At 42.8% G+C, this 12,331-nt stretch overlaps 1 protein-coding gene and 4 non-coding genes across 5 annotated transcripts in view; 3 read left to right on the top strand and 2 right to left on the bottom strand.

Annotated features, from left to right (window-relative positions):
* LOC141325610 (uncharacterized) overlaps positions 1-12,331 on the top strand; it is a 241,861-nt gene that overhangs the window by 144,085 nt on the left and 85,445 nt on the right. The gene's annotated exons all lie outside the window — the stretch shown is intronic.
* On the bottom strand, positions 437-508 carry trnae-uuc (transfer RNA glutamic acid (anticodon UUC)). The gene has a single exon. It is a non-coding gene; the product is annotated as a tRNA-Glu (tRNA).
* trnae-cuc (transfer RNA glutamic acid (anticodon CUC)) lies at positions 1,033-1,104 on the top strand. The gene has a single exon. It is a non-coding gene; the product is annotated as a tRNA-Glu (tRNA).
* Positions 4,894-4,965, top strand: trnae-cuc (transfer RNA glutamic acid (anticodon CUC)). The gene has a single exon. It is a non-coding gene; the product is annotated as a tRNA-Glu (tRNA).
* trnae-uuc (transfer RNA glutamic acid (anticodon UUC)) lies at positions 6,229-6,300 on the bottom strand. The gene has a single exon. It is a non-coding gene; the product is annotated as a tRNA-Glu (tRNA).

The following is a 12,331-nucleotide window of genomic DNA, read 5'->3' as shown; positions in this document are numbered from 1 at the left end:
GAGGAGAAACCTTTGGTGTCTATCGTGGGTAACCCGGAGCTGTATTATTTATGTTTCTGCTAATATGACAGTATACTAAACGGCAAAAACTAAGATTTTAGAGCACTCGCGTTATAATCCTTTGATTTGACTGACAGGACAGCTGTTTTTGTCGTTGCTTAAAACTAAAATAGGCGTTTGGTGTTTTTATTTAAACCTAAATAAGTTCGTCTACCAGCTGAGCTATCGAAGGCACGGGTCTGTGGGGTCCCAACCTCGGCCTATTATGTTTCTGCAGCTCGACTGCTGGCCAAAAAATGGCTTTCGACGCAAAAAGACGTGTGGCCCGTTTTGAAGAGGCAAGCAAAGAGGAGCCCGCCTTCCAATACCGGGAGTCGAACCCTGGCCGCCTGGGTGAAAACCAGGAATCCTGACTGGTAGCAAAAAGGAGCCCGCCTTCCCATACCGGGAGTCGAACCCGGGCCGCCTGGGTGAAAACCAGGAATCCTGACCGCTAGACCATATGGGAACTGGTCGGTGGAAGCCTTGTCCGGGTAAAAATTTTTTTTCCAAAAATACTCACGCCACGCATTCGAAAAAACAAGCGTGGTCTTGCATTGTAACCGTTATCTCAAGGAAAAACACCCTATTGCCGATCTGTCAAGGTTCAGAATAGAAAAAAGCATGAGATTAACGATGAAACTGAGACACGCTTTTAACCGGGTAAATTGCTGATTATTGGCTAGTTCGGATTTCATTTCGTGTCCAACTTTTCCTCAAAGCCCGGGTGGCACGTAGGAATAGGGCAACAATTCGGCAAGCCCGTGACATCAAAACCATACTGCATTACGCGAAAAGCAGAGAGCGAGACAGCCAGGAGTCGGACCTAGCGTCTTCTGATCCGCAGACAGACGCGTTATCCATTGCGCCACTGGCCCACCGTCTGGGGGACCTCGTGCTTGCGCCCGACTTGTTGGTTTTCGACGTGACAGAAGCCTGTATTGCTGTCTACTTGTTCTCATGGTATTAGCAGGCCAGCGTTTGATATGCTCTTCCCTGGTGGTCTAGTGGTTAGGATTCGGCGCTCTCACCGCCGCGGCCCGGGTTCGATTCCCGGTCAGGGAATGTGCTTTTGCCTCCCCCCCCAACGGCAGACTGTGAAATCAAGCTCTGTTTGCCGCTTTCAGAAGGCCAAACCCCCCCAAAGAAAGGTGGGCACGTGAAAAACGAACTCCTTCGAACCGGAGTCGAACCAGCGACCTAAGGATTGCCGACGCCTCTACAGTCCTCCGCTCTACCAGCTGAGCTATCGAAGGCACGGGTCGGTGGGGTCACAACCTCGGCCTATTATGTTTCTGCAGCTCGACTACTGGCCAAAAAATGGCATTCGATGCAGGAAGACGTGCGGCCCGTTTTGAAGAGGCAAGCAAAGAGGAGCCCGCCTTCCAATACCGGGAGTCGAACCCGGGCCGCCTGGGTGAAATCCAGGAATCCTGACTGGTAGCAAAAAGGAGCCCGCCATCCCTTACCGGGAGTCAAACCAAGGCCGCCTGGGTGAAAACCAGGAATCCTGACCGCTAGACCATATGGGAACTGGTCAGTGGAAGCCTTGTCCGTGTAAAAAAAAAAGATTTTAAACTGCATTACGCAAAAATTTGGATTTGGCGGCGATCACACCGAACGCGCTTTTGCAGTTGGAGGTGCTTCTTTTGAATGGTTTTCTGTTGGCAGTGAGCGTTCTGCGCGCTGTTTATGCGCCCCGGCGCCTCACGTTTGTGCAGGAGCGCTCTGAGCGCCTGAAGTTGAAAAAAAAAATCAACACTGAGCGGAAAAATGCCCAACGTCATTCGCGTTCTTTTCCATTGTCCAATCGAATGAATGGAGAGGCGGGTCTTCTGTTGTGGTGACGAAAGTTTACCGTTGCTTAAAAAGTCCAGAGACTGCAAGAAATGGAGGAGAAACCTTTGGTGTCTATCGTGGGTAACCCGGAGCTGTATTATTTATGTTTCTGCTAATATGACAGTATACTAAATGGCAAAAACTACGATTTTAGAGCACTCGCGTTATAATCCTTTGATTTGACTGACAGGACAGCTGTTTTTGTCGTTGCTTAAAACTAAAATAGGCGTTTGGTGTTTTTATTTAAACCTAAATAAGTTCGTCTACCAGCTGAGCTATCGAAGGCACGGGTCTGTGGGGTCCCAACCTCGGCCTATTATGTTTCTGCAGCTCGACTGCTGGCCAAAAAATGGCTTTCGACGCAAAAAGACGTGTGGCCCATTTTGAAGAGGCAAGCAAAGAGGAGCCCGCCTTCCAATACCGGGAGTCGAACCCTGGCCGCCTGGGTGAAAACCAGGAATCCTGACTGGTAGCAAAAAGGAGCCCGCCTTCCCATACCGGGAGTCGAACCCGGGCCGTCTGGGTGAAAACCAGGAATCCTGACCGCTAGACCTTATAGGAACTGGTCAGTGGAAGCCTTGTCCGGGTAAAATTTTTTTTTCCAAAAATACTCACGCCACGCATTCGAAAAAACAAGCGTGGTCTTGCATTGTAACCGTTATCTCAAGGAAAAACACCCTATTGCCGATCTGTCAAGGTTCAGAATAGAAAAAAGCATGAGATTAACGATGAAACTGAGACACGCTTTTAACCGGGTAAATTGCTGATTATTGGCTAGTTCGGATTTCATTTCGTGTCCAACTTTTCCTCAAAGCCCGGGTGGCACGTAGGAATAGGGCAACAATTCGGCAAGCCCGTGACATCAAAACCATACTGCATTACGCAAAAAGCAGAGAGCGAGACAGCCAGGAGTCGGACCTAGCGTCTTCTGATCCGTAGACAGACGCGTTATCCATTGCGCCACTGGCCCACCGTCTGGGGGACCTCGTGCTTGCGCCCGACTTGTTGGTTTTCGACGTGACAGAAGCCTGTATTGCTGTCAGCTTGTTCTCATGGTATTAGCAGGCCAGCGTTTGATATGCTCTTCCCTGGTGGTCTAGTGGTTAGGATTCGGCGCTCTCACCGCCGCGGCCCGGGTTCGATTCCCTGTCAGGGAATGTGCTTTTGCCTCCCCCCCCAACGGCAGACTGTGAAATCAAGCTCTGTTGGCCGCTTTCAGAAGGCCAAACCCCCCAAAAAAAGGTGGGCACGTGAAAAACGAACTCCTTTGAGCCGGAGTCGAACCAGCGACCTAAGGATTGCCGACGCCTCTACAGTCCTCCGCTCTACCAGCTGAGCTATCGAAGGCACGGGTCGGTGGGGTCACAACCTCGGCCTATTATGTTTCTGCAGCTCGACTACTGGCCAAAAAATGGCTTTCGATGCAGGAAGACGTGCGGCCCGTTTTGAAGAGGCAAGCAAAGAGGAGCCCGCTTTCCAATACCGGGAGTCGAACCCGGGCCGCCTGGGTGAAATCCAGGAATCCTGACTGGTAGCAAAAAGGAGCCCGCCATCCCTTACCGGGAGTCAATCCAAGGCCGCCTGGGTGAAAACCAGGAATCCTGACCGCTAGACCATATGGGAACTGGTCAGTGGAAGCCTTGTCCGTGTAAAAAAAAAAGATTTTAAACTGCATTACGCAAAAATTTGGATTTGGCGGCGATCACACCGAACGCGCTTTTGCAGTTGGAGGCGCTTCTTTTGAATGGTTTTCTGTTGGCAGTGAGCGTTCTGCGCGCTGTTTATGCGCCCCGGCGCCTCACGTTTGTGCAGGAGCGCTCTGAGCGCCTGAAGTTGAAAAAAAAAATCAACACTGAGCGGAAAAATGGCCAACGTCATTCGCGTTCTTTTCCATTGTCCAATCGAATGAATGGAGAGGCGGGTCTTCTGTTGTGGTGACGAAAGTTTACCGTTGCTTAAAAAGTCCAGAGACTGCAAGAAATGGAGGAGAAACCTTTGGTGTCTATCGTGGGTAACCCGGAGCTGTATTATTTATGTTTCTGCTAATATGACAGTTTACTTATCGGCAAAAACTAAGATTTTAGAGCACTCGCGTTATAATCCTTTGATTTGACTGACAGGACAGCTGTTTTTGTCGTTGCTTAAAACTAAAATAGGCGTTTGGTGTTTTTATTTAAACCTAAATAAGTTCGTCTACCAGCTGAGCTATCGAAGGCACGGGTCTGTGGGGTCCCAACCTCGGCCTATTATGTTTCTGCAGCTCGACTGCTGGCCAAAAAATGGCTTTCGACACAGAAAGACGTGTGGCCCGTTTTGAAGAGGCAAGCAAAGAGGAGCCCGCCTTCCAATACCGGGAGTCGAACCCTGGCCGCCTGGGTGAAAACCAGGAATCCTGACTGGTAGCAAAAAGGAGCCCGCCTTCCCATACCGGGAGTCGAACCCGGGCCGCCTGGGTGAAAACCAAGAAGCCTGACCGCTAGACCATATGCAAACTGGTCAGTGGAAGCCTTGTCCGGATGAAAAAAAATATTCCAAAAATACTCACGCCACGCATTCGAAAAAACAAGCGTGGTCTTGCATTGTAACCGTTATCTCAAGGAAAAACACCCTATTGCCGATCTGTCAAGGTTCAGAAAAGAAAAAAGCATGAGATTAACGATGAAACTGAGACACGCTTTTAACCGGGTAAATTGCTGATTATTGGCTAGTTCGGATTTCATTTCGTGTCCAACTTTTCCTCAAAGCCCGGGTGGCACGTAGGAATAGGGCAACAAATCGGCAAGCCCGTGACATCAAAACCATACTGCATTACGCAAAAAGCAGAGAGCGAGCCAACCAGGAGTCGGACCTAAAGTCTTCTGATCCGTAGTCAGACTCGTTCTCCATTGCGCCACTGGCCCACCGTCTGGGGTACCTCGTGCTTGCGCCCGACTTGTTGGTTTTCGACGTGACAGAAGCCTGTATTGCTGTCTGCTTGTTCTCATGGTATTAGCAGGCCAGCGCTTGATATGCTCTTCCCTGGTGGTCTAGTGGTTAGGATTCGGCGCTCTCACCGCCGCGGCCCGGGTTCGATTCCCGGTCAGGGAATGTGCTTTTGCCTCCCCCCCAACGGCAGACTGTGAAATCAAGCTCTGTTGGACGCTTTCAGAAGGCCAAACCCCCCCAAAAAAGGTGGGCACGTGAAAAACTAACTCCTTCGAGCCGGAGTTGAACCAGCGACCTAAGGATTGCCGACGTTCCTCCTACAGTCCTCCGCTCTACCAGCTGAGCTATCGAAGGCATGGGTCGGTGGGGTCACAACCTCGGCCTTTTATGTTTCTGCAGCTCGACTGCTGGCCAAAAAATGGCTTTCGATGCAGAAAAATGTGCGGCCCGTTTTGAAGAGGCAAGCAAAGAGGAGCCCGCCTTCCAATACCGGGAGTTGAACCCGGGCCGCCTGGGTGAAATCCAGGAATCCTGACTGGTAGCAAAAAGGAGCTCGCCTTCCCTTACCAGGAGTCAAACCAAGGCCGCCTGGGTGAAAACCAGGAATCCTGACCGCTAGACCATAGGGGAACTGGTCAGTGGAAGCCTTGTCCGTGTAAAAAAAAAAGATTTTAAACTGCATTATGCAAAAATTTGGATTAGGCGGTGATCACACCGAACGCGCTTTTGCAGTTGGAGGCGCCTTTTTGAATGGTTTTCTGTTGGCAGTGAGCGTTCTGCGCGCTGTTTATGCGCCCCGGCGCCTCACGTTTCTGCAGGAGCGCTCTGAGCGCCTGAAGTTGAAAAAAAAAAATCAACTCTGAGCGGAAAAATGCCCAACGTCATTCGCGTTCTTTTCCATTGTCCAATCGAATGAATGGAGAGGTGGGTCTTCTGTTGTGGTGACGAAAGTTTACCGTTGCTTAAAAAGTCCGGAGACTGCAAGAAATGGAGGAGAAACCTTTGGTGTCTATCGTGGGTAACCCGGAGCTGTATTATTTATGTTTCTGCTAATATGACAGTATACTAAACGGCAAAAACTAAGATTTTAGAGCACTCGCGTTATAATCCTTTGATTTGACTGACAGGACAGCTGTTTTTGTCGTTGCTTAAAACTAAAATAGGCGTTGGTGTTTTTATTTAAACCTAAATAAGTTCGTCTACCAGCTGAGCTATCGAAGGCACGGGTCTGTGGGGTCCCAACCTCGGCCTATTATGTTTCTGCAGCTCGACTGCTGGCCAAAAAATGGCTTTCGACGCAAAAAGACGTGTGGCCCGTTTTGAAGAGGCAAGCAAAGAGGAGCCCGCCTTCCAATACCGGGAGTCGAACCCTGGCCGCCTGGGTGAAAACCAGGAATCCTGACTGGTAGCAAAAAGGAGCCCGCCTTCCCATTCCGGGAGTCGAACCCGGGCCGCCTGGGTGAAAACCAGGAATCCTGACCGCTAGACCATATGGGAACTGGTCAGTGGAAGCCTTGTCCGGGTAAAATTTTTTTTTCCAAAAATACTCACGCCACGCATTCGAAAAAACAAGCGTGGTCTTGCATTGTAACCGTTATTTCAAGGAAAAACACCCTATTGCCGATCTGTCAAGGTTCAGAAAAGAAAAAAGCATGAGATTAACGATGAAACTGAGACACGCTTTTAACCGGGTAAATTGCTGATTATTGGCTAGTTCGGATTTCATTTCGTGTCCAACTTTTCCTCAAAGCCCGGGTGGCACGTAGGAATAGGGCAACAATTCGGCAAGCCCGTGACATCAAAACCATACTGCATTACGCAAAAAGCAGAGAGCGAACCAGCCAGGAGTCGGACCTAGAGTCTTTTCCTCAAAGCCCGGGTGGCACGTAGGAATACACACACTTAAAATGCTAAGAGTAATAAAATGGCCTAAAAAAACATGTAAAACACTTAAAACTCTATAATACATTTAAATGATTGTAATAAATAGAGCGGTAAAACGCGTCTTTCTAAAAGCCAGCATATTATATAAATAGTGAAGAAAAGGCAAAAGCTTACAACACCTGGTATTCCCAGGCGGTCTCCCGTCCAAGTACTAAGCAGGCCCGAGGCTGCTTAGCTTCCGAGATCAGACGAGATCGGGCGCTCTTTTTTTTTTTTTTTTTTTTTTTTTATTAAAGAAATTTCATAATACAAATTTTCCAATGTGTGCTTCACATTAGAAGTCTCACGACATAAAATAAATAAACATGAAAAAATACATCACATTATCATCAACAAAGCAAAAGGAACACATTAAACATAAGATGAATTTTCAACCAATAGAAACATCAACAATACAATATAGTTGTCCACACAAAGACGAAAGAAAAGAAAAAAAAAAATTAAAAATAAGATAAAATATAATCTACTCATCTCGTATTTTTTGTTTAAAATCATGCCTTTTATACTTAAGATTTAGAAAGCTCTTTCTCTTCCTGGCAATTTGCACATGAAATTCTCTAAAACATTACAAACTGTTGGTGTAAAAACATCATAAAAAGCTTTCAGCATATTTTCACTTTTAAAATACACATATAATTGTTCTACATATACTTCTATTTTCCTTTTAAAAACAGTCCAAACCTCTAACACCATTTTTTCTTTTTTGGCCACAATTCTTCTTTCCCAAATTGCGCTTTTCATTAACATTATACACAGATTTATAAACTTTTTGTGTTGACCCTTCTTTTCCCAACCAAACATCACTACTCTTTTCCATTCCATTACACTTTCATCCCAACCTTCGCTCACATCTTTAATTAAACATTTACATTTCCTTAGAAAATCCTCCAATTCTTTACAATATAAAAACAAATGTAAAATCCCCTCTTCTTTTTCATGACACACTTTACACATTGGATTTTGTTCCATTCCCACCTTGTTTAAAACAGACTCAGTAAAAACCGCTTTATGCCTTATAAAATATTCCAAACATCCTAACTTTGTTTCAACACACCTCCCCCTCATGTTTCTCCATATACATTCTTCTTTTAGATCCTTGAATTTTTCCACCCAGTACTTATTTACAATCGGCTCTTTAAAAACACCATCTCTAAAAACACAATAAAACATTTTTACAGTACATTCTTTAAAATCATACATTTTTCCCCCCAGTTTCACAAAAATATTTCCCTCTGTTTGCTCTCCTTCCATACTCTCTATTCTTTTAATCCACTCTTTGGGTATTGCATTTTTAATAATTTCATATTTATTTGTTATTTCTTGTTTACTGTATTCTTCTTTTGCTTCCTCCATCGCATCCACAATATATTGTATCGGTAAAAAACCCTCTTTAAATTCATACAAAACATCTCTCACTCTTGTTATCCCCACATCCATCCATTTTTTAAAAAATATTGCTTTCTCTTGTTTTAAAATGTTGTTATTTAAGAACAGAGGTTGATTTAAAATGTTTTCTCTTCCATGCGGATTGTACTCGATTTTCGTTAAAAAATTCCCCCAGGCACTAAAAATTTCTCTATAAAATTCGGGTAATCCTTCCGTCATCCAAATTTTTGTTTTCATCCATAATATTCCGTCCCCCATGTTAAAATCCCCACATTTGTTTAAAAAGTATTTCATTGTTTTTTTCCACTCAGTTTTGTTGTCTTGTTGCAGGTATTTCTTAACAATTTTTACTCTCAACGCATTTTTTCGCTGTTCCACATCCATTAAACCTAAGCCCCCCTTCTCTATCGCCCCTAAAATCGTATTATGTGCAATCCTTGCTGGTTTCCCCTCCCATAAAAAGTCAAGAAAACATTTCTTCAACCTCCGTTCTGTCCATAAAGGTATTTCAGAAACATATAAAACATACCAAAGTTTAGAAACCATTAAAACATTCAATATTAAAACCTTCCCCTTCAAGTTTAAAGTTCTCAATTTCCAAAAATTTAATCTTCTCTCTATATCTGTTACTAGTTGCTCCCACATTTCATCTCTTACTTTCCTCTCATTCTTTCCCATTACAACTCCTAAAATCCTCATTTCTTCCACTTCCTTAAAATTAAAAACAATCCATTAAAACCATAGCTTTACCAAATCTCATATATACCGTTTTCTCCTCATTTACTTTACTTCCAGACCCACTACAATATTCTTTTACCAACTTCATAACTTCTTTAACACTCTCTTTTCCCTTTACAATTATTGTTGTGTCATCAGCATATTGAAAAACTTTCCCCTCAGCCTTATTTCCCTCAATTTCTATCCCTATTATTCTTTCATTCTGTTTTATAGCCAGTCCCAAGGGTTCAGAAACAAGTGAGTACAATAATGCTGAGAGTGGACAACCCTGTCTTATTGACCTTGTTATTTTAAAACACTCTGTTAAAAACCCATTACATTTTATCTTTGTTAGTGCACCCTTATATAAAATCTCAATCCATTTAATAAAATTTTCCCCGAACCCAAAACTCCTTAAAACCTCAAATAAATACCCGTGCTCAACCCTATCAAAAGCTTTTTCAAAATCCAAACTAATTATATATCCTTCTTCATTTTTTTCTTTCATGTACCATATCGTGTCCCTTATACTCATTGTTATGTCGGCTATATCTCTTCCTTTGACTCCATATGCTTGGTTTGTTTTAATTATACTTGGCATTACTTCCTTTAATCTGTTTGCTAAAACCTTCGCTAAAATCTTAAGATCTGTATTCAACATCGTGATTGGTCTGTAGTTTTTTAGATCTACTTTTTCTCCTTTCCTTTTATATATCAATTTCATTAACCCCATCCTTGTTCTTTCATTAATCTCTTCCTTTTCAAAAATTTCTTTAAAAACCTCATTTAAAATCTTTGTTAAAACTTCTTTAAAACAAACATAAAATTCAGTTCCCAAACCATCTATTCCTGGACTTTTCTTTTTATTCAGTTGATTTATTGCTCTTTCAATCTCGTCTTCCCTGATTTCTTGGTCACATTCTTTTTTATGTTCCTCACTTACTTTTGCTTTTATCTGATTCAACAGTTCCTTTTTTTCCTCCTCTTCCACCCCCCTTGCACTAAACAGATCCTCATAAAAATTCTTTATTTCTTTTAAAATCTTTTCATTCCCTTCTACAATTTCCCCATTTTCCCCTCTTATTTCTTTTATCGTTTCAGCTTTCCCTCTCTTTTTTTCCAGATCAAAAAAGAACTTTGTACATTTTTCTCCCTCCACCACATATTTTGCTTTGCTTCTTAACCTCGCCCCCTCATATTCCTTTTCTTCTATTTCTTTCAGTTTCCCCTCCATTTCCTTTATCTTTTGTATGTCTTGAAATTCTTTATTCAGTTCCATTTCCAAACTTTCCTTTATTCCTCTTTCTTTGGATCTTTTGCATTTCTGAATAACACTACAATACCTGATTGAGAATTTTTTGATTAAAAACTTTACACTCTCCCACCATATTCTCTTATCCTCTTCATACATTCCATTTTCCTTTTCTTTTTCTATAATTTCTTTCACTTTTAAAACATAATCTTCATTCTTTAAAATCTGTGTATTTAAAATCCATACTCCCGGACCTCTTTGCATTTGACTCCAGTCCAACTTAAAAGATAAAATCTTATGATCGCTAAAACTTGTTTCTTTGTACTTAATATTTTCTATAAAATTCTCCACATTTCTTGTACATAAAACATAGTCAATTCTAGTTTGGCATACAAACTGCCCTACTATTTGTCTTCTCGAAAATTCTTTTTTCTTTTCATTTCTTTCTCTCCACACATCTATCATATTATTTTCATCCATTAATGCTTTTAATTCTTTTCTTCCTGTATCTGTTTTAAAAACCATTCCTTCAGCCATATCCTGTTTACTAAAAACTGTGTTAAAATCCCCCATCATAATTATTTCTTTATACTTCTTTACAATGTTTCTTAAAACATTAAAAAACTCTTTCTTTTCCTTATCTTCCACTGGTGCATGTACATTTACTAAAATCAAATCTCTTCCTTCATATTTTGTCTCAACTACCAAACATTTCCCCATCTTGTCCTTATACACACTTTTACTCACTTTAAAAACATCGTCCTTCATTAAAAAAGCCACACCTCTCCCAGCCCGCCCATCTCCATTATTATATAAAATACCGCCATCCCATCTCTTTTTATAATCATTCATCACATTTTCTCTCCAGTTTGTTTCTTGTAATGCAACAATGTCTTCCCTTTTACATTTTTCTTTTACTTTTTCAAACTTCCTCATGTCCATCAGACCCCTTGCATTAAAAGCAACACAACTTAAAACCATTAAAAGTAAATAAAAAAAATACATAAAAATCATTATTCATCATTTTCTCCCTCCAGGACCCTTAGCACATCAAATCTGTTAGTCTCTGTCATAATCTTTTTTCTTGCACTTTCCAAATTTGGTTTTACCTTCAGTGCTCTCCTTCTTATTTGTCCTTTCCCTCCTCTGTCTTTGTCCATTTTGTCCATCTTTATTCCCTCTTCATTGTCCGTTTCTTTAACTTGATCCAACCTTCCTTGTCCATCTCTCTCCACATCACCCAGAAAAGTATTAAAACTGTCCGACATCTCCATCTCTGTCCATTGAGTGTCCTGCTCCACTGTTTGTTCGTTATTATTAATGTTGTCTTCTCTTCTTTCTCCTTCCTCTCTGCAGCTCGGTCCTCCTTCCGTTTCTTTTTGTTGTAGTCCTTCCTCCTCGTTGTTTCCTTCATGCACCTGTCTGCCCACCTGTTCTTCCCTTCCTCCTTCCTCTCCCTCCATCCAACATTCACATTTATTTAAAACTTCCTGACACCCCGGGCACCTGACAGCATTGCAATCTCGTGCAAAATGTCCCCTCTCCTCACATTTGTAGCACACAAAATTTGGGCATTCTATTAGCAGGTGATCCGGGCTCATGCACAGCCTACAGGTCTTCACCTGATGGCTGTGCATCACCCGGAAGTACTGCGGCCCTTCGGCTGTTTCTAGCCGTGTGCTATATGGCAACGATGCCACTTGCTTGGGGAACCTCACCTTAAGGAACCTTGTTCCATCTTCAATGTCGGTGCCCGGGTAGCGTCTTCTTTTAATTTTGGTAATGGGATCAACTCCCCATCCCTCCAATTTTCCTAAAATTTCTTTGTCATCCAGGTAGACAGGCAGGTGCATGAAGGAAACAACATAATCCCTGTTTTGTAGATTTTTTACTTCACAGTCCACTCCTTTTATTCTTAGTCCATCAATTAGTTTTTCACACGTTTCTTCTTTTTCCATTGTCAGTTCGTATTCTTTCCCTTGTCTTGGTCTTAGTGCTAAAATTTTGCCATGTCCACATTGTTCCGTTACAGCTTTAATAATGTCCTCCGCTCTCACCCCAATCACATTCTCCACATTCACAATCACTGTAGCTTCCTTTAAATATTGTCGCTCAACAAACTTTTCTCTTACTTCCTGTTTTTTTCCATTTGTAGCTCGTGGTCGTTTATCCAGTCCAATGTCGTTTGCCGTGCGTGTTCCTCCTGCCAGTCCAGTCTCGTTTGCCGTG

Source organism: Garra rufa, chromosome 2, assembly GCF_049309525.1.
Source record: "Garra rufa chromosome 2, GarRuf1.0, whole genome shotgun sequence".
Classification (NCBI taxonomy): domain Eukaryota; kingdom Metazoa; phylum Chordata; class Actinopteri; order Cypriniformes; family Cyprinidae; genus Garra; species Garra rufa.
The sequence above is the reverse complement of the archived record's forward strand: the minus strand, read 5'-3'. Positions and strand labels throughout refer to the sequence as shown.